Source organism: Rhinolophus sinicus, linkage group LG07, assembly GCF_036562045.2.
Source record: "Rhinolophus sinicus isolate RSC01 linkage group LG07, ASM3656204v1, whole genome shotgun sequence".
In the NCBI taxonomy this organism is placed as follows: Eukaryota; Metazoa; Chordata; class Mammalia; order Chiroptera; family Rhinolophidae; genus Rhinolophus; species Rhinolophus sinicus.
Genome location: NC_133757.1, coordinates 55,303,515 through 55,330,984, shown reverse-complemented (window position 1 = coordinate 55,330,984; position 27,470 = coordinate 55,303,515). Strand labels below are relative to the sequence as shown.

Below are 27,470 nucleotides of genomic sequence, written 5' to 3'. Positions count from 1 at the left end.
CATGGAACGCCCTTTCCTGGAGGTCTGTGAGGGTCTAGTCATCTTCCCGAGGATGGGAAGGGCCTCCTGGGGTCAGCTCCAGCGAGCCGTCCCAGGCCCCTCCCCCAGTCCTTGGAGTGATGCAATGAGCAGGGCTGCTGGGCCAGATGCCCTGGGCCCTCTTTCTCAGGGGGAGGGGGAGACCATCCCTAGAAACGTGCAGTCCATCGGGTGCGCCCCCTCTCAGAGCTCCAGGATTGCCCTCTGTTTTGAGTGGGCTAAGGACCTGCTTCCCCCGGGGAAGGCACAGGGCAGGGCCAGACACAGTGACACCTTTATCCTGGCACCCCTTCTCAGAGTCCTGGGCCCCAAGGGCAGGCAGGGGACCATCCCACCTACCCCACCATGATGATAACAGCTCACATTTCTGAAATGCATCCTTTGTGCCATGGACTTGGACCTGGCGGGTCCTGGCAGCAATGTCGAGGTCACTGCTATTATCATCCCTGTCTCTGGAGGTGGAGGCTGAGGCCCTGAAGACCTGCCCAAGGTCACACGACTGGTGAATGAGGGGCTGGCACACACAGCCTGGTCCTGTCTCTCCCTTACATGCTGGGGAGGGGCGGTGCGGGCACCTGCACGCCCCAGAAGAATCAGGACGTGTTCACTTTTACACACATACAGCACGCAGCTCCCACGCCAGACACACTCCCAACATTCCCTGTGTCGCAAATCTGCACAAACCCATGAGAACATGGCCGTAGACACCCATCCAACTTGTAAACGTCCCGCACGTGTCCACATGGACAGACGCATGTTCAGCTGCATGGGAACACGATATAACAACATATGCAGACACACACCCCACGTAACATTTTCAAATGTTCCCCCTTATATTTCTATTCTCCAACACACACATCCTGTCCAGGCTCACCCCACTTTACTCCCAGGCACACGTACAGCCCTGCATACCCAGAGCCTTGCTTTCAGCTCTGACATCTCATTTGGGGACTTAATCTCCCAGAGGGCAGGGAACCTGCCTTTTTTCACATTCCCCACAGGGCCCCACCCAGAACCACCTCTTCATTTGTTTATTCACTCATTCAAAACATATCAGTATGTACTAGAGTGTGTACATTTGGATTTGGAACATACAAACTTGGATGAGCTATAGCCATGAACTTGAACTACAATGTTCCTGCACAACTGAGGGCTGTACTGAGTGCTGTAATTACTGCACAGTGACCCGGGAGGGGCACAGGTATCAGTGAGCACGCAAACACGGAGGGTATGCACACAGTACCCTCAGCAGGACGCCTGCACACACAGTAGCTACTGTAGTTCCAATAGGCCCGCGAGATGAGGGCACCCCCATTTATAGAAGAGGCAACTCAAGTGGCAGAGGGAAGTCTCAAACTGCAGATCACGGGTGGAGTGCCAGCAAGTCTGTCCGTAACAGGTATCTAAGACCAGGGAGGCATCCAGAGAAGCTGGCCCAGGCCAGGCCTGTTCAGAGGCTTGGTTCTGTCTGGGCAAGAGTCCACAGGACACCATGGGGACACCCCACACTCCTGCAAGGGAGGAGGGGACAATCAGGAAGCCACAGCATGGAAGAAATCTCCACTGCAGAGGACAAAGATCTTATCCAGGTCACTGAATGTTATTTCTCGAAGGTACAACACCATGCAAAGCTCTGAGAGGATTATCATCCCCTGATGGGCCTGATCCTGGGGGGGCTTAATCAGGTAGGGTGGGGGTGCAGGGTCGAGGGTGCTGGGCGGGGACACCCCTCTTCACCAACAGGAGCCTGTCCACCAGAGCTGCCCGCTGCCCATTAGTGCCTTTGGGCAGGGGCACAGAGCAGGGGGAAGACCCGCTGCTGTTTCAAGGGTCAGAGTGGCCTGACAGCAGGAGCCGGAGGCTGTGCTCTCAAAGGAAAGCAAACGCGTGGCCATTGCCCCTTTTCTTGGCCTGGGCTGCCACCCCAGGGTGGGGAGAAGGCAGCCAGAAGTCATTAGAGACCCAGGGGTTAAGGCTGCCCTGGGTCCAGTAAGTGTGTGTGTGTGGAGGGGGTGTTCGGTGCTTTGGGTGCCACTGCCCTGAGCTCCTAGGACAGTGGGGTTTGTGCTCCATCCTGGGCATCCCCAGGGCACCCCTGGGACTGACCAGGAGTGTTTGAGGACTGTTGTCGACAAATGAGAAGCAGACATACCTGAAGGTTACACAGGCTGTCCCCAAGCCCTTCAGAAAAGGCACAAGCTTCTCTCAGCAAACACTGAGGGAGCCCTGAGCCTCGGGGCAAGAGCTGTTGGAGCCCCACAGGCGAGGGTGGGGTGGCTGTTGCCTTCAGGAGTTTTCAGGCTGGGGTGTGGGCGAGGTGGACATTTCAGTGTTGTACTGGAGTGAGGGCACCCTGTGCAGCTCATGGACCAAGTGTCGGTGGGGGGTGTTGGGACAAGTTCGGAGAATTATGAGGTAGGGAAGCAGGACATGTCCCCAGAGGAATGGGCCTTGCACAAATGCAAGGAGACCCATGACAGAGCAGCAAGAACAGCTAACGTTTCCTGGGGGCTCACTAGGTCCTAGTACTGTGTTCAAAGCTATAGCTGGAATATACGTACTCTTTAAAGCTCCCACAACCCTGTGAGATAGGTACTGTTCCACTTGACAGATGAGGAAATTGAGGCCTGGAGAGGGTTAGAGGTCCCAGTGTATGGACAGGAGAGGAGGGGGAGAGCTGACGGTGAGCCAGCCTCGGGAGGAGAAACCTTTGAGGGGTGGGGGCTCCAGCCTCTAATAAGGGGAGTCACAGAAGGGCCATGCCCTCCCTCCCCACCAGGAATAACCCCATACCCACTTGCGGAGAACCCTCTTTGTAAGTGCCTGTCCCTACCCCCAAATGCACCTGCACTCTCCCTGCATGCACTTTGTTTCCTGAGACTGTTGCTGCATCCCTCCTGCCTCCCAGAGTCCAGCACCAAGCACACAGTGGGTTTCAAAGCCACGGGTGAGAGAGGAAGCAGCACACAAGCTCCTGCGACCTCTCCCCAACTCCTAGAATTTCCTGTCACTGAGTCAGCTGGAAGCCAGGCCTGGCCTCGTGGGCCTTACCCTAAGAGCCACCTCAATATGGCACAGCTCGTGGACCAGAAAAGGCACGTCACACAATTTGGGGGATCACAGATCCCAACAAACTCTCTGTGAACCTGAGGAGAGAAGTTCGCGTGCAAGTCACCCAGGGGGCTTCAGGAGTCCAATGTGCAGACTGACAGCTCCTTCCCCAAAAGGGAAACGAAAGTGGGTGTGTGTGCTGGCCCATGCATACTTCCTGTGGGGCTAGGACACACACTGGGACCTCCCAGGCGGCTGCCACTGGGGTAGACCAATAGCTCTCAGGACAGAAAAGGGACAGGCACACTCGCACCCCTCTCTCCTCCACTGGCCTTCGCAGGCTCTCCTGTTGCAGCAGTTATGGTCATGCAGGACGGGGGACTCGTCCTCCACACTACACAGCAAGATCTCTCTGGTTACAACACACCATGTGAGCAGCATCTTACAGACAGGGAAACTGAGGCTCGACATGGCTCTGGGACAAGGACGAACCCAGTGTCTTGGGCACTCAAGAGAAACTAAAAGTCCAGCTGGTTTGGGAGCTCAATGCCTGCTGTGCAGAATCAAGACAACCTGATAGTAATGAGAGCTGCCACTTACTGAGCAATTATTATGTGCCAGACACTGAGCTAAGCGCTCTCAGACACTGAGCTAAGCGCTCTCAGCCCCTTCTCATGTACGCCCCACTGCAACCCTGCCAGGCAGAGGCGGGTACAGGCAGCTCTATTTTATTGATTAGGAGACAGAGTTAGACAAGTTAAGTGACTTGCCAAAGTCACCTAGTAAACGACAGATGTGGGTTTCATAATTACTCCCTGACACTCTTAAAAAGAACACTGTGCGCCCCGTTTTGAGAGCCCCAGGAGGTGGGGCAAGTCCAGGGCCCTGTGCGTGGGGGTGGGAGTGGTGGTAGGAGCAGCTTCTAGAGCTGCTAAGAGGGAGGCAGACAGCGCTCCATCTTTCAGGCCCTGGGACCCCGCCTCCGGATAGAGCCAAGGCGCCGGAGCTACAAGGGCCCTTGCTGCCCTCAGGTGCAGCGCTGTTCAACAGAACTTTCTGTGATGCTAGAAAGGTTCAACCACCGCAGTGTCCCCGGGGCTACTGGGAACTTGAAATGTGGCCAGTGTGATACTGAGGGGCTGAACATTTAAATTCACTTAATTTTTACTAATGTACATTTAAATAGCCACAGGTGGCTGGTGTCCATCCTGGAGGACAGCACAGCAGGGCCAGTGCTTCTTCCTACAGCTGGGGTCCCAACTAGGGCTCCCGCACATCACATGGTCAACTTGGGAAGCCACAGCTGGGCCAAGAACTCAGGCCTCTCCGCTTCTTCCTGGGTAACTGCCTTTGCCGTCACCTACCTATGCCCTGGGCTGGTCATTTAAGAGACACTTATTGAGCACCCAACACTGAGAAAAGTCATGGACGTCCTGTCCCATTATACATAACCTAGTATGACCAACACCCGAGTGGCAAGTGACCACATAAAATGGACTGACGTAAGGTTTTGGGTCGCAGACATATGAAAGAGTGAAAAGGAATGCCGACAGATGGGTCGTGTGTGTGTGTGTGTGTGTGTGTGTGTGTGTACACACACGCGCGTGAGCTCAGGGTAGGGGATGAGGGAAGGCTCTTGGGTAGTGACATTTGAACAGGGCCTGGAAGCAGCAAGATGGAGAGAAGATAGAAAAGAAGGCATCCTTGGGTCTTTTCTCTCCTCTCTAAAATATGCCCCCACCCCCATTTTCATAGCCCGCCCTCCCTCACATAGGGGCTGAACCAGAGCCTGTTAAATTTGTACACATTGTGAATCTGCCAACCAGATTACACCCTTGGGAGGTGGAGAGGGTGCCTATAAATCTCAGCCACATCAGGCTTTGACCGAGGAAGCACTGCGAGTGTGAGAGCAAGGGCGTGAGGCCAAACTCTACAAGCCCAGAGGCTCTCCCGTCACCTCCAGTCCCAACCCCAGGGAACTGCCCACATGGATATAAAATCTTCTGGGCCTAGCTGTAACCCCTGAGAGACTGGGGTCAGGCTCCACAAGTACAGCCCTTTTGTCCAGAGGAGCACAGAGGGTGCCAAGGGGAGGTCTGGACGAGTTCCACTAAGTTCCCGGAGCTTCTCAGAAGACGAGCTGGCTGCCCTCGCCCCCCACCATGGGCAACCGCAAAACAGGAACCCTGTAACAAGACAGGCTTTCCATTGCGTCAGCAGAGGCAGGGATATTCCCGCAGCAGAATTCCGACCTCGCATGGCTCCAACACTTGCCTCCATGATTCCTGCCTGCAACTCAGCAGCATCCAACTCCTGGAAGCCCCAGGAGACCCACTGGTCTCTGTGGCTCCCAAGCCTTTGATGGCTCCCCACTGCCCTCAGGATAAAATCTGTGTTCCCAGATGGGCTTTCAGCAACGGCCCCACTTCCTGTGCTCTCCTCAGGATCTCCATCCCCCCTTCTCCTAAAGTGCCACCACACCTCTTCTGACGTCCCAGCCTTTGCACCTATTAGCCCTCCCACCTGACATTCATTCCCCTTCTCGCCCAAGACCCAAATCTTCCAAAATCAAGTTCCGCCTGGGAAGAGGTGCTTACTTGAGCCCCAGAGTCACCATTTCCCCTCTTGCTCCTACAGCTCCTTGGGTGTGGAGCGCGGGCCTCTGCTCATTCTCTTCTCAGGGCCCTGCTGCACCTTCCTATTTTCCACTGTATCTGCCGACGCAGGTGACAGCGCCCCAAGGCAGGGCCAAGCCTCTGTCAGTCTTTTATCTCTCCCCATCATACATACCCTCTAGCACAAGACGAGTAGATGAACTCCTGGAGTGCAGTCTCCCTTTTACAGATGAGAACACAGCAACGCTCTCAGTACGGAGATGAGAACAGAGGCCCCCAGAGGGGAAGTGACTCGCCAAAGGTCACACACTAATTTGGCACCAGATGACAGATACCGATCACTTGAGGGCTAGGCCCTGAGAGCCACGTTTTCACAAAGAATGTCAGAATTATCTGGGGGAGCTTTACAAAAACCAAAGCAAAAAGCCTGATCCCCAAGCTGATTGGGGAGCATTGGCCTCCTGGAATGTGGGTATCCTAGCTAAAGCCCCTAATTCACCAAACATGTATGAAGCACCCACTGTTGCCCCAGGCTTGGCACTCATAGGCCTGGCCTTGTCCCCTGGGTGGGCCGGGGCAGTGGGAGAACTCAGCAGGGTCATGGGGTCTTGGAGAAGCCCCTGCAGCTGACTCCACGCAGACGTCAGTGCCATGCGTGGGGCTGCTGAGAGGGAGGAAAGGCCCACTTCCTGGGCCTGCTTGGGCAAGAGGGCGGTGACAGCCTGGCAGTCCCAGCCTAACGCTCTGGGGGGGGGCGGGCTACGGGGGTGGCGGTCAGGGCCTGGCTCTGTCAGTCAGTTTTGAAGGGCACACAGCATTCTGGGGAACCCAGGGCAGCCCACCCTGACTTCAGGAAAAGGCGCAGTGCAGGGGCCATGCACACTAGCCCTCCCTCCCTCCCGGGGACTGGGAACCTTGGATGGGCCTTGAAGACCCCCTTCAGGTGTGCTGGGGTTCCTGGCACAGCCACCCCCTACTGAGACCTTCCCCTCAGAGCAGCTCACAGCCAAGGGGAGCTAGAAGCTGCAGTGAGGCTTGATGCTGGGGGGAGGTGGGCACCTCAGGACAGAGGGACAAGGCCAGAGAAAAAGTGACCTCGTCTCAAGGCTGAGCAGGACACTGAAGCAACGCACAATCACATCTTTATATGTCAAGTTCAAAACGGGAGACTGGGATTTGCGGTGGACCGTGAGAGGGCGTTAGCTCCATTCAGGCCTGTGCTACCGTGTGACCTTGGGGCAGAAGTCCCTTTACCCATCTCGGAGGTGGGCTCACTGTCCTTCCCTGCCTGTGGTTAGTGACCTGGGAGTTCCCTGAGAAGCTGCAAGTGCCTCAAGGGTAGGGGCCTTGTTTTTCTCTGAGCAGGCTCCCTCGTGAGGCTGCTGCTTCTCTGCCAGGCCCTGGGAGAGTTTCCTCCTGCAGCTGAGGCTTCTGGGGGAAGCGTGGCACAGCGAAGGCCCGTGGCGTGAGGGGCAGCAGGCTCTGGCAGGGTGGGAGCAAAGGGCATTTAGTGCCAGCCAGACATCCCCAAATTCTTCTTCCCCTTGGGCTGGGGCCTGCACACCTCTTTTCTGGGGTGGTATTGACGAACCTGGCCACCGGCCCACTGACAGGGTCCTTCCCTGTAGAGAAGATCCAGTATCTCTCTCAGGACCAAAGCGGCACTGATCAAGGTAAACACCTCCCTTGCCCAGAGAGCCTCTCTCCCTCTCCTTGTAGCTCTGCCAGCAGAGAACTCTCTGTTCCCAGGGACCCAGGGCTGAGCTGGCTCTCCCGCGTGATCGATGGATGACTTCACAAAGACTGACGCCTACCGGGCACCAAGTTGGTCCTTAGGGAGGTCTGAGGCTGCTCCTGGGACCGCTGCCCACCCTTGCCCCCTGGCTGACCTCTGCTGGGCGGCAAGGCATTGGCAGAGGAGTTGGAGACCTGGGGCTCAAGCCACTCCCTGGGTGACCTTGGGCAAAACTGAACCTCAGTTTTCTCCTTGCTAAGTGGAAACACCTGGCTTATCTATACAGCCCTCATTGGGATGCTGTCAGAAAATAAAGTGCCAAGAAAAAGGAAGGTGCCTTTATTGAATGGACTCATCCTGCACTGTCACACCTGTGGGTGTGTCCTCGGCTCACTTCTGTCCTAAATCTCCATCCTTCTAGGCCAAAGCTGTCTACTGGAACTTTCTGCTACAGTGGAAACGTTCTATAATCTGAGCTGCCCAGTCTGGTAGCACCAGACACACGTGGCTGCTGAGCATTCGAAATGTGGCTGGTGCAAGTGAGAAACGGAACTTTGAATTAATTTAAGTTTATAAACAGCCACATGTGGCCAGTGACTAGCATACTGGCCTGCAGAGCTCTGTATGCAGCTCCACCATCCTTACTCTCTGAGGCGTGACCCAGAAAGAGCCTTCAGGAAGCTCCCAGGCAGGACTTTGGCTGAACATCTGTGGGAGCGCCTCTCTCAGTCTGACTGGCTGACACCAGACTAGGGGTTTACCTTAGAGTTCCCAGGGACTGAGCATAGCTTGGCTTCTTAGTGCTCAGCCAACACTGACTTAAATCCAGATGCGCTGTCAATCCCTCCATCACCATGTCAATAGTGAAAGCAGCACCGGACTAGCTTTCTGCTCAGGCAGTCCCTCAGCAGTCGCTGAACGTCTGCCACCTGCCAAGCACTGTGGTTGGCATGGGAGTAGACGGTGATGAGTACCACAGTGCCCCTGCCTTCATGGAGCTCATACAATGTTTCCCCGAAAATAAGACCTAACCAGAAAATAAGCCCTAGCATGATTTTTCAGGATGACATCCCCTGAACATAAGCCCTAATGCATCTTTTGGAGCAAAAATTAATATAAGACCCGTCTTATTTTCAGGGAAACACGGTACTCAAGGTCTTACTCCAGCACAGGATTGACTGGCTTCCTCCGTCCCCTACTGGGTTGTCTGTCTCAAGCCCATCAGTTATCCCATCTGAAACTGGGGCTCTCAAGTCCTGAGTGCACAGGCTGTGGTGAGAACCAAGAGCAGGAGACAGGTCTAGGAGCTCTGGTGGAGGGGGAGGCTGTGCAAAGGAGCAGGGATAGCGTTAGGGAGCAAGTCTCAAACTCTGTGCAGGCTGCTGCTTCCGGTAGAGACCCAGATTCTCACCAAAGCATCGCTGTTTAGTGTTTTCTCACTAAGGAAGTTCAGGGTAAAAATAGCTCAGGAGGAGACTTGAATCCAGCGAGTTGGGGGGTAGTCACTGCCTGGCTAATACACAAAAAAGGGAACAAGCTCACTAGTAGACACGTGAACCCCAAGACTCTGCCCCCTGCCCCTCAACACACACACTGTGGGGCAGGGCCTTTTGCTCTCTATTGGATACGAGAGGGGCTTCATGTCCAGAGTCCCAGAACTGGAGGGGCCTGAGTCCCTATACACCATCTAGGGTCACCCTGATTTCAGGGTGGCACCACCTTGCCCAGTCCAACTCACTTCCCGGCCAGATTTCTGGCTCCCTCTGTGGCCCACTCTTAAGGATGGGCCATTAAGAAGCACTCTGGCACCAACTCCTTGCCAGCTGCTTTACAAAACCTCTTGCTGGAGGAGCCACAAGCCATGCCCAGTGCCCATCTGGCAATCCAGCCTGATGGTCAAGGGTAGGGGACCCAGGCCCCCATCCTGAGAATGAAGGTTTCTTGAAGCCCATCTAAGAAGGTGCCACCTCCCCAGACTGGTGCAAAGGGTTAGGGCAGGGAAAGTCACCCCCCAAGCTGGTTTCCAAGTGGACCCAGGAATTGGGACTTAGCTAGTGTCCTGGGCACCAAGGCTTATAAGATCCCAACACCAAAACCACGCGCCACAAACCTTTTAGCCTCAAACCTGGTAGCCACAGGGCAGTGCTCTGAGAAACCCACTCTCCAAGGTCTTAAAGAAGATATTTACAACCTGGTGTCAGGCACCCCAGAAAGGTTCCTTTCTGCCCTCTAGTGCAAACCCATCTCTGTCCTCCAGCCAGCCTCCCAGCAGACACTTGTCAGAAGTCTGTTCTGCACCCACCACCTCTCCGAAGCCCGCCCTGCGGCAATGGTGGCATCACCAGCCCCCATGGGGGTCTCCAGGTGATTTTAGCATCAAGGCCAAATCCTGACAAAGGAGCCGCTGGAAGTTAAGGACCCTCGTTCGCTACCTCCGTGGAAAGCTTCCTGGCCATTCTTATTTTTGCAAGGGGAGCCTATTGAGGACCGAGCCTTGTAAAACGTCTGCTGGAGAGCCAACACTTCACCTTCAGAAAGGAGGTGTGGGGGAGCACCTGGCCCCGGGCTCTGAAGAGAAAAGAAGGCCCCTTCTGTGGGCGCACAAAACGGGCTCGGTGCACGCCGGTGGCACTCTCGCGGCCAAGCCTCGGGCTGACACCATGCAGCACACGGCGCTACCCACAATGCACCGGCCCTCCTCTGTCACACACAGGCACGCACACTCACCCCGCTCCGGGAGGGAGCCCGGGCCCAGCCGCGGCCGATCCGGCGCCGACCCCTCCAGCTATGCACTTACCTGGAAGTTGCACCGGCCACGGTCCCGCCCTGGCTCCTGCGGGAGGTTGGGGCCCTGCTGGGGGCGACCGTGGCGAGCGACTCCGGGCAGGGTTCAGCCGGCGCTGAACAAAGGCTGCGCGCAGGCAGCGGGTGCCGCCTGCATCCCCGCTCCGCGCCCGGGCGGCGGCGGCGGCGGCGCGGGGGCCCAGGCGGCTGCGGCGACCGCTCGCTCCGCGCTGCCCGCTCTGAGGGCGCTCCGGCTCCCGCGCTCCGGCTCGCTGCTGCCCGCCACCGCCGCCGCCGTCCGGCTACCGCACCGCACACATCAATTATTCATCGCCCGTCTCCAGCTTCCCAGGCGAAGCCAATCACAGGCGGAGGCTCAGCTAATGGGGCCGCCGCCGCCGAGAAGGCAGCCAGCCGCGCGCCCGGGCGCAAGCGACAGCCCTCCAGGGACGGGGATGGGCCGGGGGCGCGCGGGGGGCGGGGGCGCACTGGGCGCGCCAGCGCAACTTCCCACGGCCCGCGCCCTGCGCCGCGTGCCCGGACCCCGCCGGCGCGACCACCCACCCTGCGTGTGCCCGCGTGGGGCTAGGGGCTCAGGGGAGGCCGGGCGCGCCGCGGCGGGGGGAGGGGAGGGAGGAGGAGCGCGGGAGGAAGATGAAAGACTCGCAGACCTGCTTCGGCGTCTCCAGGGAGCCCAGGCTCGCGCGCGCCCTCCCCGCCCCGCGAGCCTCGCCGCCCGCACCCCCGCCCCCAGCCCCCAGCCCGCACTTACTCGCGCGTAGACCGCCGGCCCAGCCACTTCGCTGCGAGGGAGCGCGAGCGAGTATGAATCGGAGGCAGCTCACATTTCAAACTTGCAGGCAGGGGTGGTGCTGCTGCACGCCGCCGCCGAGCGAACGCAACGCCAGACCAGCCGCGCTCCAGCCTCCGGGCGGGGGCGGCGACCAGGCCCCTTTCCCTCCCCCGCCCGGGCAATTAATTGGAAGCAACACTTGTGCGAGTGGGGCTCCCGGAGCGCTGTCGCCCGAGGGGGCCGCCGGGAAGGCGCTGCCGGTGGATGACTTCGGGTGTCTCCCGCCCCCAGCGAATCTTCCCAAGTGGTCACGCTAATGAGGGTCCCCCGCGGGGTGGGGGCGGAGGAGGGAGCTGGCCTGGAGGCGGCCTCAGCCAGGGGGAGGGGAGGGGGCGGGGCACGACTAGGGCATCCGGATTGAGACCTCGGTTTAAACGATTTTCGGAACCGGCTAGGGGCGGAGAAAGCAGGCGGCAGGCATGGCATCTTCCCAGGCACCGGGGATCTAGCCACCCCTGGGATTCCCCGCGCGTGGAACCTGGGGAAGGGTGAGCGGGCGCACGTAGGCTGGAGCTCCTTGACTTCGGGAGTTCCTGTGCCCTGCAGCCAGAGGCTGTAGGGAGGCCGCGGGCGGCTGCTGAGCGCGGCCCCGCCCCGCTACGGGAGCTGCTGCCTTCCTGACATTGCATCCTGTGGTGGCCGCGGCCTCTCCCTTCCAGCCTGTCCGTTTCGTGGGCTCCGGGGGCTGAGCTGAGCTTGCCCCGTTTGCCCCTCCGCTCCGCAGGCACCCCAGGAAGCCAGCCAGCTGTCCTATCCCTTCATGGGCACTTCCCATCACTACCACCCTCTTGGGAGAAACTATATTTTAGAGACCCCTCCCTCAGCCCCGCCCACCTGCCAGTGAAAGTTTCTTGGTGACTTCACTGCCCCAAACAATTAGGAAGGTAAGTGGGGCCTCATCATTCACCCTAAGTAAAGATATCCAGAACTATCTTTAAAATCTCTATTTTGGACTGCCCTGCACTGCTCTCCTCGCCATCAAGGGGAATTGACCAGATCCACTAGCCTTTGTCGTTGCTTCTCCAGATTTCATTCCCTGATTACTCCACTCCACCCCCACCCTTTTGAGTCTGAGCTTCCGGCCCCTAAACCTTCCTGTCTGTCCTACTGCCCGCCTGGAAGTAAGTGGCTGAGACAAATCACTTATCTAGAAATTACGTTCTTGCTCCTTGTTTGACATAAACGGTTAGCAGGCTCTAATCCCACCCGCTGCCACTTGAAATATCACTTTTGGGGATGGCATTTGGCAATGCAGTTGTCATGGGGCTTTCCCTCCGAGGAGCTGGTTAAATGGATTAATTCAGACTTCATAACTTACTGCCTTTTGGACAAGAACTAGCTTCCTGCAAGAGAGATTAATTGGCACTCCCTTCCTGCGGGTCCAAGCTGGGAGCAGCTAGGGAGGGGAAGGACTTCTCTGCTCTGCACAAATTCCAGGCTCTGCTCATTTCACCTCCTCTAAGGAGCCTTTCCACATCTTGGGTTAGCATGGCTCCCTTGAGGACTGTCATTTATTCACTGAGACATTCACTGGGGCCCTGCCCTCCCAAGCAGCCCCATAGGGGTTTGGGATCCCATGAGGGAGGAGCTCTGTGGCCCAGTGAAGACTCCTATCTTTCTCTCTTTGGTTGGCCCAGTCCCCATTGCAGGTCCCTAAGACAACATACTCCAAAGCCTAGTGCTCTGCCAATGACACCTAGAAACAGATGGGCATGACAATTTGGCCCACCGCTCAGAAGAAAACACTGCGATGGATGTCCCTCAGACCCACTTTCTAACATTCATCTGGTTTTAACATGTCAGGGCTCAAACCTCGATTATACAAAATCCAAACAGCCAAGACCTCAAACACCTGGGTCACGTTTGTCTCAGATCCTCCCCTCCCAGAAGTTCTGTGCAATGTTCACAATAGAAACCTGATCCTTAGTGCCTCCGGAGTCACCATGGCTGTAACCCCCAGGTTCATTCTTAAAATACCCTGTATATGTTGGTACCATGTGGCTAGCCCCAGGCACTGAGTTCAGAAAAACTGCAGGTATAGATGGAGCCAGAATTTGTATTGGAATTGAGCAGAGGTGTACACCAGAGCGACACAGACTGGACGCACACGCCTGGGAAACATCTCATAAGACAGTCTCACCCGTTCCACGCCCCCCTCCAAGGGACCCAATCTGGGGTAGAAGAGCAATGATAGGCTAATATTTAAGCTTCTCAGGACAGGGACATATGTTTTTTGACTTTCCCCAGGTAGGCCAAAAATAAACAAACAAATAAACACACACACACACATACATACATACATACTCTCCACTACTAGATTTAAGTAATTAGGAAAACACATTGTTTTCGAGCCTCCATTCACCAGCCACCACAGAAGGCCTCCGGGCCAACGCTAGGGTTTTCACATGCTAATTTCAAGGCCTGCGTGGCCCAATTCATGGCCCTCTCAGGCCCAATTGGTAGCAAGCTCCTGTTAATACCGCACTCCCGAGCCGACAGAAACCGGTACTGCAACCCGTTCTTGCTTCAGAAGGGAGGGCTTCTCCTGACTAACTCCACATTCCAACTCCACTACTCCAACTTTCAAAGATTTGCTCAAAAGGCTGGGGCCCAAAGTGGCCCGCTCCACCCCCTGGGCGCCTGCCTTGATAAGAATCTACAGGAAAGGGGCGGCAGACAAAGGCTCTCTCCACCTCTGTGCTCAGTCACTCCGCGAGCTCTCCGAGTGACCTCGGGTGAGGGGGGCCCAGCCCGGGGAAATGACTTGGGAGGCAGAAGAAAGGAAGAAAAAAGGGAGAGCAGCGGCCCCGGCGCCCGGGCTCCTTGATGAATGTCCGTGAGCGCTCGGGAAGCCTGACGCGGGGATCAATAGCGGTGGCTTTTCTTGCGGGTGTTTGAACTCCTCCTGCCATGGGCCCTGGCAAGAAGGAGCTGCCAATAAATCACATCGCTGCGGCCGGAAGGCAGAGGGCGCAGGAGGGAGGATGCTTCCCCCAACTGGGGGAGCCTGTGATGCGGAACCCACCTCAAGGACCAACCGGGCCATGGGGGGAGGGGACTGCTAGAGTGGAGTCCTGGTGCGGGGGAAGCCTCCCCTAGCTACCTACAGAGGGGTGGGCCTCCCAGATTCTGAACCAGCCCAGGCCAGTGAGGCGGAAAAAGAGCAAAGCCACCTAGGATGTAGGTCACCCAGAAGTCGAAAATGGCTTAGTGCAAAGCTTTGTGTGGTGGGAAACATGGGGGCATACAAAAGCCAAGCTCTCTCCCCTGAGACTGAGGAGAGGCAGAACAATGAACCCCTAGTGGCTCTTCTGGCTCTGTCTTCCTCCAGCAGCCCTTGCTGATTCAGCAGGTCTCAACAAGGGTCCCAAGGACTCAGATATGTCACCCATGGAGGCCTGAGCATTCAGAGGGAGAGTGAGATAGACAGGAAGGCCCTGGGCAGGTCTGTGGATGAGTGTGACAGGTATGAGCTCAGGCGCTGGGCCATCCCCCTTCACACAACTGGTCCTTCTCAGGACGCCTGGAAGGGAGTGCAGGGCAGGAGGGCATCAACAAAGGAACACACAAATAATGAGAGTAACCAGCCCTGCAGTATCTATCTCACTGGCAGCTCAGCTACCCCACAAAGGCTCTAGCAGCCGTTCTGGGTGTACGCTGACTCTGGGGCTCTGCCTCCAGACACCTTCTGGGGCCTCTGCCCTCTCACCTCTCAGGGGTCCAGGAACAAACTCCTGTCTTTTGATAACGCTGTTCCTTCCTCCACCCTGGTCAACTTCTTCAATTCTACACATACAGTCTTGCAGAAGGGAGGCACAGTTGAGATTCAGCTCCTGGCCAATGCAGGGGTCCCTGCTGGGCCTCAGAGCCCTAACCACACACCAGGACAGCAGGAGGGCACACTCTTACTTGGGACACAGAGCTGAGGCCCCAAGCTGGATGGAGGCCTCTCCTCTGTCCCTAATAATAAAGAGCTCACAGTGACAGCATGCTTGCTAGTTGCCAGGTATGGTTCCAGGCATTTTCCAAGTATCAACATGCCATCCTCACCAACAGCCCTCTCTGATAAGGTGTGATTATTATTTCCATTCTACAGAGGATAACATGGAGGCACAGAGAGGTTCAGACAACTTGCCAAAAGATTTAAACTACCCAGCAATCTGGCTGAGAAGTGCATCAGTAACCATCATCCTATATTTCCAAGACAGGACTCCACATCCAGAGGACAGGGACCGTCAAAGTCACAGCAAATTAGAGCTGTGATGAGAGCTGCGTCCACCTGACTCTTGTTTTATATTCTTTCCAGCACACCACATTACATATACTGAAACAATTTCTTTTTTGTGTTTCTCTTTCATGTTTAGCATCCCCCTGACATCTTAGGTTGGCTGGGGCGCCACCTGAGGGGGCTTTGCCCTTCCCTTTCCTGGATTTATCTACCGGCAGGGCCCTCATGTCAAACTCAGACTGCATTCTCAGTAGTCTGCATTTGACTTCTGCCCAAATCTTATAATCTTTCATTAAGAAAACAAAATCCACCCCTGCCCCACACCCACACTTGGCACCTTCGAGAAGCCCTATAATTGCAAGGTTATTGGGGATCCAGGAAAGCCTCCTGCCAGGCTGGAGGAGAGAGGATGGGGGACGGAACCCAGGAACCAGGCACAAAATGGTCACTCAGGTGGCTTCAGTCTTCTAGAGCGGCCTGCCCCTCGACGACATGCTCAGACGGGAAGGTGGCCGCCCCCTAGGCTATCTGCCCATGTCACAGAATTGGCCATCACACTCAGCCACCAGCGTGTCTTGTGGATAGAGAAACCGGCAGGCAGGGGTCGGAGTGGAGACAGGAAGGAACTGTCCACGTCGCCTGTAGCTGGTGAGCTGTGGAGGTGGGGTGACGTGCCTGGATTTGGAGGCTGAGGCTCAGGAAACATGTACTGACTAGCTAGTGGCCCTGGAGAAGTCATTCAGGCTTCCTGGGTCTCTGCCTCTTTCTTTGTAACATGGGGAGGGAGGACACCTAACACCAGGTCTTGGGAGGACCACAGGAGGTGACAGTGAGGATACAGAGCTTTGGGAGGCCGTGGTGTGCTGTGTTGATCTGTATCCCTGAAAATATATTGAAGTCCTAACCCCCAGTGCCTGTCAATGTGACGTTTGGAAACAGGCCTTTGCAGATGACCAAGATGAGGTCATCAGGGTCGGCCCTAGTCCCAAGTGACTGGTATCCTTACAAAGAACAGAAATTGGGACAGAGGGACAGACATGCACACGGGAGAATGCCATGTGAAGACTGGAATCAGGCTGCCACATCCAGGGAACTTCCAGAAGCTGGGAGAGGGGTCTGGAACAGACCGTTCCCTAGGGCCTTCAGCAGGGACTTGACCGTGTCAATATGACACCTTGATCTTAGACTTCTGGCCCCCAAAACTGTGAGACAATACATCTCTGTGGTTTAAGTCACCCGGACTGTGGTTCTTGGTTACGGCAGCCCTAGCGATAAATACACATGGTGACGCTGTGAAAAACGAAATTGCAGCACATCATTTCTCTGCTTCCATCCCCTTCCTCCAGGGGCCCTGGTTCAGTCCGTGTAAAACCCCAAGTTCTTATTATTACCCACAAGACCCTGCATGACCTGGCCCCTGTCACCTATGACCTCACTTCCTTCTAGTTTTTCCTTGGTTTCCCCTGCTCTGGCCTTGCTGACCTTCTGCCTGCCAGTGCCCCAGATGCCCCCTCAGAGGTTTGCCAGGCAGCTCTTCTCCAGGTACCACGCTCACTTCCCACCTCCTGCAGACTTTTACTCAGGTGACACCTCCTAGGGAAACCTTCCTCAGCCGCACTGCCCTAAACTGCAGCCTCTCCCAATACTTCCTATGACTCTTTCCTGACTTAGCGTTCCCCTTTGTATTTATGACTGATGTATTTCAACTATTTCTCTTGTTCACTGTCTTCCTTCCTAGAAGGCAAGCTCCATGTCAACAGCGACTTTTGTCCATTTTGTATGTATTATAAGCGACAGTATCTAAAATATGTCAGGCAGATGCATGACATTTGCTATGTGAATGAAACAAGGACCAACAGCCTAAATGAGTGAGGAAGCCAAGAAATGAATGAGTGAACAGTAGGGTCTGTGGTGCCCTGCTCCCCCCCACCCCCGCTTGCCCCCCAGGGATGAGGTCCTGACCTGTTGTCTGGAAGAACCTGGGTTGTTTCTCAGTGGAGGCAGCCTGCTCAGACAGGAAGCTCAGGCTTGCTAACAAAGGGGCTGCCGGAGGTGGTAGGGAGCTCACCACCCAGCCTCTAATGAATCTTTTCCCATTGATTTCTGGAGTCTCCTTTGAAGGGAAGGGACGGCCAAGGCAGCTCGAATGTCCGTGCCTCAGCAGTCTTGGGGTTTTATTGCTTCTCCCAGGACACAGCTTTGACACTGGGCTTCCGGACAGCCCCAGGGTTGGACTGACATAAGCTCCCTGCAGTTGGAAAGGCAATTTCCCTTCCTGTTGAAGCTGTCTGTCTGTCTGCCGGCCTGGCTGTGCAGCACACCCCCCTGTCTGGGCTGGGGCAGCCGATACACACTCCTGACGCTCCTCAGACAAAGGCTCACGCAGGCCCCGGAAGGATGCTATCTACTTTGCAGAGCAAGAAATGGGGTTCAGGCAGGAGGAGAATTTAAGGCCCCACAAACTCTAGCCCAAGGCTGGGGGGCCTGGCAGGGCGGAATGCAGGCTGCCCCAGCAACCATCTGACCCCAGTGGGCCCCCAATCCTGCATGGCCTGCTATGTCCAGCCCCTTTTCTTAGAGCCTCTACTTACCCATTTGGAACCATTCACTCATTTAGCTTTGGAGTAATGAGGCCCTATTCTGAATTTTTAAGTGAAGAAACTGAGGGTCAGAGAGGGACCGGGCTTCCTCCTGTCACACAGCAAACTAGTGGTACAGCCAGGACTAGATCCAGAACTCCTGGCTTGTTCCCTCTCTCCCAGGGCTGTGTTCCCACCGACTGTAGTGTCACAGACAGGTTCTCCAAACCGTAAAGTGCTAGACAGATACGAGGGCTTACTATTCTGAAGGGCTCATGCCCATCAACTGCCTCTTGCTATGAGCTGGTGGGATTCCGCCCTACTCTGTTCCTCTTCCTCCTCACAGGGAGGCTGGGGGTCAGACCCTGGACCTTTCAGCTTCTTTCCCGATCCACAGTGGGAGTCAGACAGCCGGAAGATGGAGGGGGGCATCTGATGTGGTCTCAAAAGAAGGAAGGAGTTTCTGATAGTCAGGGTTGCCCAGGGGTGGTAGTGAGCACCTTGTCACCCAAGGTGTGTAAGCTGAGGACAGAGAGTCGCAGAGGGAATCCCACACTGGTAGGCTTATGGCTGCTGAGGCCCTTTTTGCTTTGGGGTGCTATGAGATAGGTAAGAGGAGAGGAAGGGTGGTTGAGAAGTATGTGCAATCCCCTCAGTGTGTTCTGGGCAGCAGTATAGCAGTTTTATGAACTTCCCAAGCCCATTAAAGTTCACAAAGAATCCTTTATCACCTGCTACACTCCCCTCCCCTCTCTCCTGACTGTCCTGTGTCAGACAACATTCTCTCAAGTGCTTGCTCCCTTCCAGCCCCTTGTTCCCCACCCATGGCGGCCCAGGGATCTGGTGGCTTCCTTCCTTCACTCCCCAGTGTGGTCCCAGGTGTCCCTCATCCCCTGGGGCCCCGGACGTGAGCAGACAGGCCACATCGGAATGTCTGTCTGGGGAAAATCCAAAGTGGCCGCCAGGGCAGGGCAAGGAGTGGGAGGCCTGATGTTGAAATCAGGATTTGCAGAGCTGTGCTTGGCAGGTAGGAACAGCCCCTACTCCTCCGCCCAGAGGCCACGTCTCCAAATGAGATAGACGCTGCCTGGGAGAGAGACTTGGGGCTTGCGGTGTGACCAAGACCAGGTCACTGCCTCTGTCTGGGCCGGTCACTGCCTCTGTCTGGGCCGCAGCTTCCCCACCCAGTGAAAATATCAAGTGCAGAAGCTGGATCTCTCTCTGCCATTGGGGGCACTGGTCTCCCCAAGCCTGGCTGACAAGGCCCCAAGAAGTGTCATTACTGAACTGACCTCCACTGATTTCCTATTGAGGCCACAGCAGGCCAGGCAAAATGCCTACGATATACATAATCCTCTTGAGACAAAGAAGCTAGGTCCAACGTAGTGGGGCCAGTCATGGTCCCATTTCTGTAAATTTCTTGGCAGCGGATCTGTAGGCCTGTCATTTTTGGTACACTGTGAGCTCCGTAAGAGCAGGGCTTTTGTCTGTTTTGATCACTGTCAAATCCATGGTGGCTCTGTACCTGGCACATAGTAGGTGCTCAACAAATATTTGTTAAATAGTGGTTCTTCATCTAGCTATTATCCCCATGGTAGTGGGATTTCAGCTACTTTTTACTTTCTTTAGAATTTTCTGTATGCCTGAATTGTTTACAATAAGTATGTATTACTTTTGTGATAAGAAATAAGCACCCCATAAAACCACTTTCATTTTCAAATTAAATGAATCCAAAGTTAAGACTTTTTCCTCCGGAAAGACGCTGTGCACCATCTTCAGAGCCAATAACTTGAGAATCAAGCACCCAACTGAGCTTCCAAGGCCTGGCCTGTGGGCAGCCTGAGCAGGACGTGGGCAACGGCACCACCAGAGACTCACCGTCCATCTCCTTCTCTCTACGAGGCACAATTCCACCCCAGCAGTCTCTGGTCTGGATACCTGGAATAGCCTCCAAAGTGTGTTCTCTGCCTCTGGCTCCTAGGTCCCTCTATCTGCTCCGGCTTCCTAAGAGGCAAATCTGACCATGTCACTCCCTTGTCTAAAACCTTCCATGACTCTCCAGTGCTGTCAGAATCAAGTTCAAGTTTGAGTTCCTTAGATTGGCATTCAAAGCCCTGGAAATCTCATGCATGGTCTCTACAAGGGCACTTCTGCTACCCTCAACTTCGGTTGCTGCTGTTTGGATGCCTCCAGCAAGTTCCTTAAAGGCATTTATAATCTCTGATTTGTCCAAATTTACTAGAGGTGTATTCTCCCCCAAAACTCACTTGCCAATCAAAGAGTTGAACAGTGGTTGGGTGCCAGCTTGCAGCCGGGAAGGGAAACTGCTACAAATCCAAGGGTGGTAGGCAAGCTGAATCCCACATTCCACCAGTCTGGGCCCCTTTCCAGGGGGATGAGGAACCAGACATCCCTGATGAATCTGAGAGGCAGGGCAAGCCACGGGCCAGCAGCCTAGGTCAGGGCCCTTGAGGAAGGAAAAAAGTCAGCCTTGGGGCTCATAGCCCTGAGGATGCTATGGTTTGGGGACAAGCAACACTGCCTTTACCCCGCCTCAGTTTCCTCATCTGGGATGCAGGCAGTATTCTAGGATGCATGGTAGGAAGGTGCAGCCCTGGGAACCAATCCAACACTCCTGCTGCTCCCCCTCAGCAAGGGGAGCTCACACCCCCTCGGGCCCCAGACAGACCTGGGAGTGTGGTGTGTAATTGAATTTGGCCTAATTACCTAATTGCACTGAGGAACAACCAGTACTGACAGAGGCCTCGGGTTGACGGTGGTTGGAAGCCAGGAGCCCAGAGGCAGCCTCCAGATTCCCTCGGCACTCAGGGAGGCAGTGCTGAGGGACAAGGACCTTCGATCCCTTAACTTCCTGGCTGCCGGGAACCTTGGGAGGCAGGTGGCACGGTCCCCATTCTACAGGGGAGGAAACAAGCTCAGAGAGAAGCGTCTTACACAGGCACACCACGTCAGAAGGAGCGAGGACATTGAAACCCCCATTCCTTCTGTGCCTGGGGCCTTTGCACATGCTGCTCCCTCTGCCTGGAATGCCTTTCTCTGCCTCCTCTCTGGGCAGATTTTCTCCTTGGAGGCTTCCTACTCAGGTCATTTCCTCAAGAAAGACTTCTCTAAGTTCCCAGGCTCCTGATCCCCTCCGCTTGTCCTTTGTTGAACCTATCACAGTGATGACATCATCGGCGGAGGGTGTTTATTCCCAGTCTGTCCCCTCCACCAACCCTGGCGCTCCTGCAGGGCGATGGCCACATCCGCCTCACTCATTCTGTGTCCAGCATCCAGCCTGGGTCCAGGGCACTATGGAGCTCAGTACAAGTTGGCCGAATCAGTGGCTGAATAACCTCTAAATCTTGGGTCTTTTCCAGACACGGTCTATTGGTTTCCTGCCATCACTGGCCTGGGCCTTGGGGTGCAGGGTATCTCCTTGCTGTGCCAGGAGTCCCTCAGTGTCCCAGGAGAGCTAGAGTGATGCTGCAGGGCAGGCACACCCGCTGGACACACTGGCCTCCAGGACGAATGGACGGCAGGTCCACTGTGTGAGGCCCTGAGCCGGAGCTTCAGATACGAGATCCCACCGTGGGGAGGTGAAGGGACAGGACCAGGGTCACCCTGCTTGCAACAAGCCAGAGCTGGAAGCCAGGCGTGCCAGAGTCTGGGACCTGCCCTCACCACCCCTCACTGCCATCCTTCACTGACGGAGCGAACGAATGAGGATAACTTACAGAGGGGCAAGTACTTTAATCCAGAGAATCCTGTAAATAGTAGAATTTCAGGGCTCATGAGACAAGGCAGGACAGAGATGATGAGATCCCCCCACAAAAGCAGCTGCCCAGTGGGCCAGTTCACAAGGCAGCCCTGCTCCCGGGATGCAATAGGCCTCCATTCATCCAGGACTCAGGGCTTGTCAAGCCTCTCCACTTCCTTTTGGGAGGCAGTCTGACCGGTACCCAACTGTGCATGCCTGGCTCTAATTCTAGCCCTGCCACTTGCTAACTGTGTGGCTTTGAGCCAGTAATCAACCTCTCTGGGTCTCAGTTTTTTAAAAGACTTTTGTAAAGATGAAAGGAGAGGACGTATATGTAGTATTTTGCCCATTGTCTGGAACATGGTAAGGACTCAGTACAAGTGAACTCGTTAGTTGATTCAGTATAGTTACAGTAATGGTAGCATTAGAAGTTTAGCCTGGTAATATTAATAACGGTAGTATTAACAGTAATAGTAGCACTTCTGGGAGTACTAGTACTAGCAGTGGTAATGGGAAGAGTATTAGTGGTAAGTATTATATCACTTCACCCCCACTCCTGGTATGATGAGGGCTACTGCTCTCTCTTTCTCTCTCTGAGTCAGTCTCCTCTCAGATGAAAATAGGGGATTGGACCAGGTGATCCCCAAAGACCCTCTGCACTCTGAGAGTAATAGTGGCAATAAAAGCAATACTACTATATACACTTATTATTTATATTATTATATACCTCATGTTCTCTAAAAGTACACTGTCCTCCTGCTTCCCCTCTCCTCTCGAGCACACAGTATCCTCCTCCCCAGCCCAGCCTTCTCTCCTCACAGCTGAGATTTTGGGGGGAGCGTCCTCTCATCTGCCAGTTTTGCCTCAGTGGCTGGGATGTGGCAAATGGATACCAAGTTTTCACAACACTGGAGGGCACGGCTTCTCCCCCCATCACCCCATCTAATCCTCAATACAAACAACCTGGGGGGAGGTATGGTTAACCCCATTTCCTGATGCTACTACAGTTAAAGCTCAGAGGGGTGATGTCAGTTACCGAAAGTCACACAACTTGAAAGCAGGAGAGCAGGATGTAAGCCCCGAGTGGCCTACCTCCGTGGCTGGACACTCACCACGTGGGTGATTTCTATACCTCAAAGGGTCTTGTCCCCCACCCCCTGCCACCCCAGTTAAATTCAGGTACACCTCAGTACCAGTGCCCCTGCTGACATGGCCTGAGACCTCTTTCTGTATTCGGTGAAGACCCCACAGTCCCATGCACTCTACAGACTGACCCTTCCTCCTCCTATAACTCATGGGTCCATCTATCGCCACCTTGGTCCTCAATGATTTAAGTCCTATGCCTCCCCTGGCCACCTGAGAGCCAGCCCTCAGTCGTAGCTGGACTGGCCAGCACTGGGTCTTAAATAAGAGGTGGGGAAAACAATAAAAACCTCAGAAGATTTCTTGCAGAATTGGAAGCCCTGGTAGGTCTGGGCATGGGTCTCACAGCCTCAGGTGGTCCCTTGTGCATTGGTTGCCATGTTGGGAGCGCTGGGCTCTCCCATCGCCTAGACCCACCTGTGTCTTCCGCCTGGGTGCCACAGCTCCTTGTGCCACCTACTGGCTGGGTGCACATGAGGGGTCTGTGACAAGGAGCTAAGGCAGCCTTTTCTGCACAGGGAGGGCCCCCAAGACCCCAAAGCTTAGCCCTGGCGGGCCCAGGACACGAGCGCCTCAGAGGAAACAGACCCTGACCTGTGGGGCCCCCTGCACTCCCAGTCCTCTCTCTTTAGAGGGGGCAGCGCCTATCTCCTCCTCTTTTGTTTTTCTCCTCCCCCAGTTTTCTCCCCATTTATGGTGGGAGGCAAAGAACCAGATGCAAAAGCCCTGTCCCCAGGGAGTGTCCCCACCAATCTCTCCTTGGAGACTACCCAGGAGGCTCACTTCCACTGTGGCTCATGAAGCGGACTGGATGTCTGGCCACACTTCCCAGAGGCTCGCTTCCCTAGAGCACAGCAGCACAGCAGCACACCCATTTCCCCACCGTCTGTGCATGGGGAGGGAGGTTCCCATTTTCTCTCTCCCAAGCCCTGTCTGCAGACTTGGGCCCTTCACACAGGGGCCCCTTACCTCTCCACCCCCCCCCCCGCCCCCCACCGCAGACGCAGAGGCTTAATTGGAAGGAAGTGATTCTAAACATCTGGGGCACACATCTGAGAGTAGGCTCAAGACCACACGCCTGGAGGAAATGGCAATATATGCAATTATGTCACTTCCTCGGCTGAGGGTGCTTAGGAGGGGGCAGCAGGAAACAACAGCAGCCATTTGTGGGGCACAGTCCAGGCCTGGGCTGGTGCAGGACAGGGCATACGTGGACAGTGAGCCGGAGGCCTAGGGCGAGAGTCTGCAGGTGACTCTAGGGCAGAGCTGAGCTGCAGCCAGCTGGGACCAGTGGTGCATGGAGCTGCAGTCCCAAGGGGAAAGGGGAGACAATGGCAATGAAGTAGAGAGCAGGAGAGAGAAGAAAAGAGAGGGAGGGGGAGAGAGGGAGAGAGAGGAAAAGAGGGAAGGGGGAGGGAGGAGAGAAGCAGGGAGAGGGAGAGAGGGGAGGACAGGAAAAGACAGAAGGACAGAGAGGCAGAGGATTATTTCACTCAGCTTAGAGAGGCTTCAGGCTTCTAGGAAACGGAGTCTCCCCAGACAGCCCACAGGACAGCAGTTTCCCCCTACAGGGTGCACTGTGGGGACAGAGGGACCCAGTTCTGATCTCTGCCCAGCCCAGACCCTGGGCATGAACTTCATGTTGCTGTTGCCTCAGTCTTCCCATCTGAAAAAGGGGACAGAGCTCTCTCTTGTGGGCAGCTGTAAAAGTCAAGGGGGTCCCCTAAGCGAAGTGATGGCAGAGCAAGGGCTATGGCTGAACTGTCCCTTATTTTTCCAACCCTCTCTGGGTTGGGAGCTTCCGGGTGGAAGTAGCTGGCCTCCAGGGGGTTCCCTTCTTCTTCAGCTCCCCTCTTTGCTGGTGTAGGTCTGTTGACTCTGTGTGTTTCCTAAGCACATCCCGGTCTGTGAGCTCCTAAGGGTACAGGCAATCTCTAGGGTTTCCTAAGTGCCAACCACCACGTCTGCATATAAACAGGTGTCCACGCACCATTGTTGAAACGGTGACATAGTTTATCCTTTGCACTGAGTCTTTGCTGTTATAGTTATGTGCCTGTTTGAAAGGCAGACTCCTAATCCTAATAATTCCTGTTTCCTGCTAGAGACAATAGTGGCTCTTCATCCCAAACAGGTGAGACTGGAACCTTTGGAATTCCCTACGGAGTCCAGCCCCAGGCACCATTTTCCACCTGGCCAGCCTCAACAAGCTGGGAAATGTGCCTGGGAATATAATGAAGCAACTGTTAATCGCTCCTCAAGGAAAGTCATTGGCCAGACTGGGGTCTGTTTCTGTCTGAGCCCAGGAACAGCAAGGGCAGGCATGGCCTCTGTGGCCATACTTCCGGGCAGCCACCTGCCCGGCCACCACCCTGTCTCCAGTGAGGGGAATGACCACCTTGCAGAGCTTCCACAAACACAAACACCTGGTTGCCTGGGCAGCACCTTGCGAGGGTGACGTGATCCAGATGGTCCCTTGAGAGGCAGCTGGGTTGCCATGGAAATGGAACTGCTGCCTCTCCAGCCAGGAGACTGGGATTCTAGATCTGTTGGACCCCAAGCTTAGAGTGATTTGCAAAAAGTCACACAGCAAGTAGGTTTCAGAACCTGTACTACAAGGCAGGACGTGAGCATCAGCACAATTATGCATGGAGCCCTTTGTGTTAAGTACTTTGTACTTATCATTTCATGAGAGGCTGGGGTCACACATGGCATGGCAGTGGTAGAGTCGAGCTGAGCCTGTGTCAGCCTGATCCTGAAGCTTGAGCTTGGACCCCTGTCCCATGCTGTCCCCACTCTGGTGTCCAGATCTCAGTTGCACATGTCCTGAGGCCAACCCTGTACCAGCAGCTCGCTGGATCTGCTTCGAGGGCCACTGAAGTGTGGCGCCCGGGAGGGCTGGGGCCTGCAGGCTGAGACCCACAGTTTCCAGAAGAAGGAACAAGTACTTGCAATGGGGGAAGGCCCTTTCATCCTGGTCCACACCCTCCCTCCCTCATTCTTTCTTCTTTCCTTCTCCTCTTTGGTCTCAGCTGTGCAAGTAGCCATCCATTCAGACCCATCTATCCACTCATCCCTTGCCTTGTTGCACAAAGGATTTGAGTTACTTTTGGCAAGTTAATAAATCTCTTTTGTTGTCAGTTTACCAATCTATACAATGGGCTGGGCCATTGTGAGGATGAGTGCTGATGTTCGTAACAGCCAGCATAGTGCCTGGAATAAAGCAGGAGCCCAACAGACGGCACTTTAAACGTTATTGTCTCTCTTCAAAGAATTCTGGAAAGGGTTGCTGGGAGACTTGGTGAGACAGAGGCCCTCAAACTCCCCCAGCCCAAGACAGACAGGGTCCTGCTGGCCCCGTCCAGCCTTCCTCAGCTCTCTGCTCTCCATTCCCTCATTGAAACGGAGCCTACTTTGCTTGGGGGAAAGGAGATGCACTCCTAATCCTATGTAAGCCTTGGCCGTCTTGAAGACAGCTATGGGCTTCTGACCCTGGAGCCTTAGGAAGGGGCCATTCCCCAACCTGAGTTAATAGGATTCTACTTATCTACTCACTGGGAGGTGAATGTGGTTGGCATTTACCTTGGCCCTACCTGTACACAGAGGTTCCACATTATCCCAGAACACAAACCACCACACAGGGTCAGGCACAGACAGGGTTTTTAGCTACCTCCAGGTATGAGAGGCGTCCTAAGGAAGTGTGAATGCCCATATACGGGAATAAGATTGCTACCATGTCTACAGCACACTATACGCCAGGCCTTATTCTACGCCTCTATATATGTTAACTCACTTATGCCTATGATGTAGGCATTATTATTACCATCTCCTTTTATCAAATGAGGCAACTGGGGCACAGAGGTAAAATGATTTTTCCAAGGTCAAACAGCTGGTGAGTGGAGGCTGGGTAGGAGTCACACCCAGGCAAGCTTTTAACTGCTGCTTCTATGAAATAGCTGAATGGTTTCTAGAAAATATATTTGAAATTGGGGCCGACCGGGAAATTTTGGCAATAACAGCTGACATGTACTGAATGCTTACTTTGGGCCAGGCTCTGCTACTCACCGTCCATGGGACTCTAGAGTGTTGAATGAGCTCGAGGATGGGTGGGTGTTTAACCTACCAAGGACAAATCATGGTCAAATACTGTACTTAATGTCGCCACCTACAAGCAATTCAGGTGCTTTTGACAAGCTCTTGGGCCTTTCCCAGGACTTCTTTTCAACTTGCTCAAAGAGAATAAGGGGCAGCTTAGGTTTCAGGGTCAGACATTCTTGTTAGAATCACAATTCCGGCTCTTTGTAGCCAAGTGGCCTTGATCAAAGTACTCAATCCTCCTAAACACCGGTTTCCTCATGTGTGGGAAGGGGGGAGATGGGTCTGGAATCATCATGTGGGTAAGTGAGTTCACAGATGCTCCTCATGGTACCGGTTCCTGAAAAAATGCTGACCATGTATCCGCTTTCATCAGCAGAATTTTTCTTAATCCCGGTGCCCTGCTCTGCCCTGTAAGTCGAAATAGGCAAGATTGCTGGTAACCTGCACATTGTTAATTCCTGTCTGTCTGTCTAACCCAGAAGGTATTTACAAGGCTGTGGCTGGCAATGCTTGCTTTTAAAGTTCCAGAACCACTTTCTGCCAGGTTCCTGCTCCATTTCATGCTTACACCTGAGAATCCCCCAAAAT

General features: G+C 54.8%; 1 protein-coding gene across 10 annotated transcripts in view; it reads right to left on the bottom strand.

Moving 5' to 3' along the window:
* The window catches only part of ZMIZ1 (zinc finger MIZ-type containing 1), a 231,337-nt gene that overhangs the window by 56,939 nt on the left and 146,928 nt on the right, over positions 1 to 27,470 (bottom strand). The window contains exon 1 of one of the 10 annotated variants that reach the window (XM_019749488.2): positions 10,997 to 11,323. The exons of 5 other annotated variants lie outside the window; for them this stretch is intronic. The gene's annotated coding sequence lies outside the window, so the exon portion shown is untranslated. Of the gene's footprint in view, positions 1 to 5,880; positions 5,904 to 10,237; positions 10,820 to 10,996; positions 11,324 to 27,470 lie in introns of those variants that run through there. 4 more of the 10 variants (XM_074339678.1, XM_074339674.1, XM_074339677.1 and 1 more) reach the window with 4 other exon arrangements.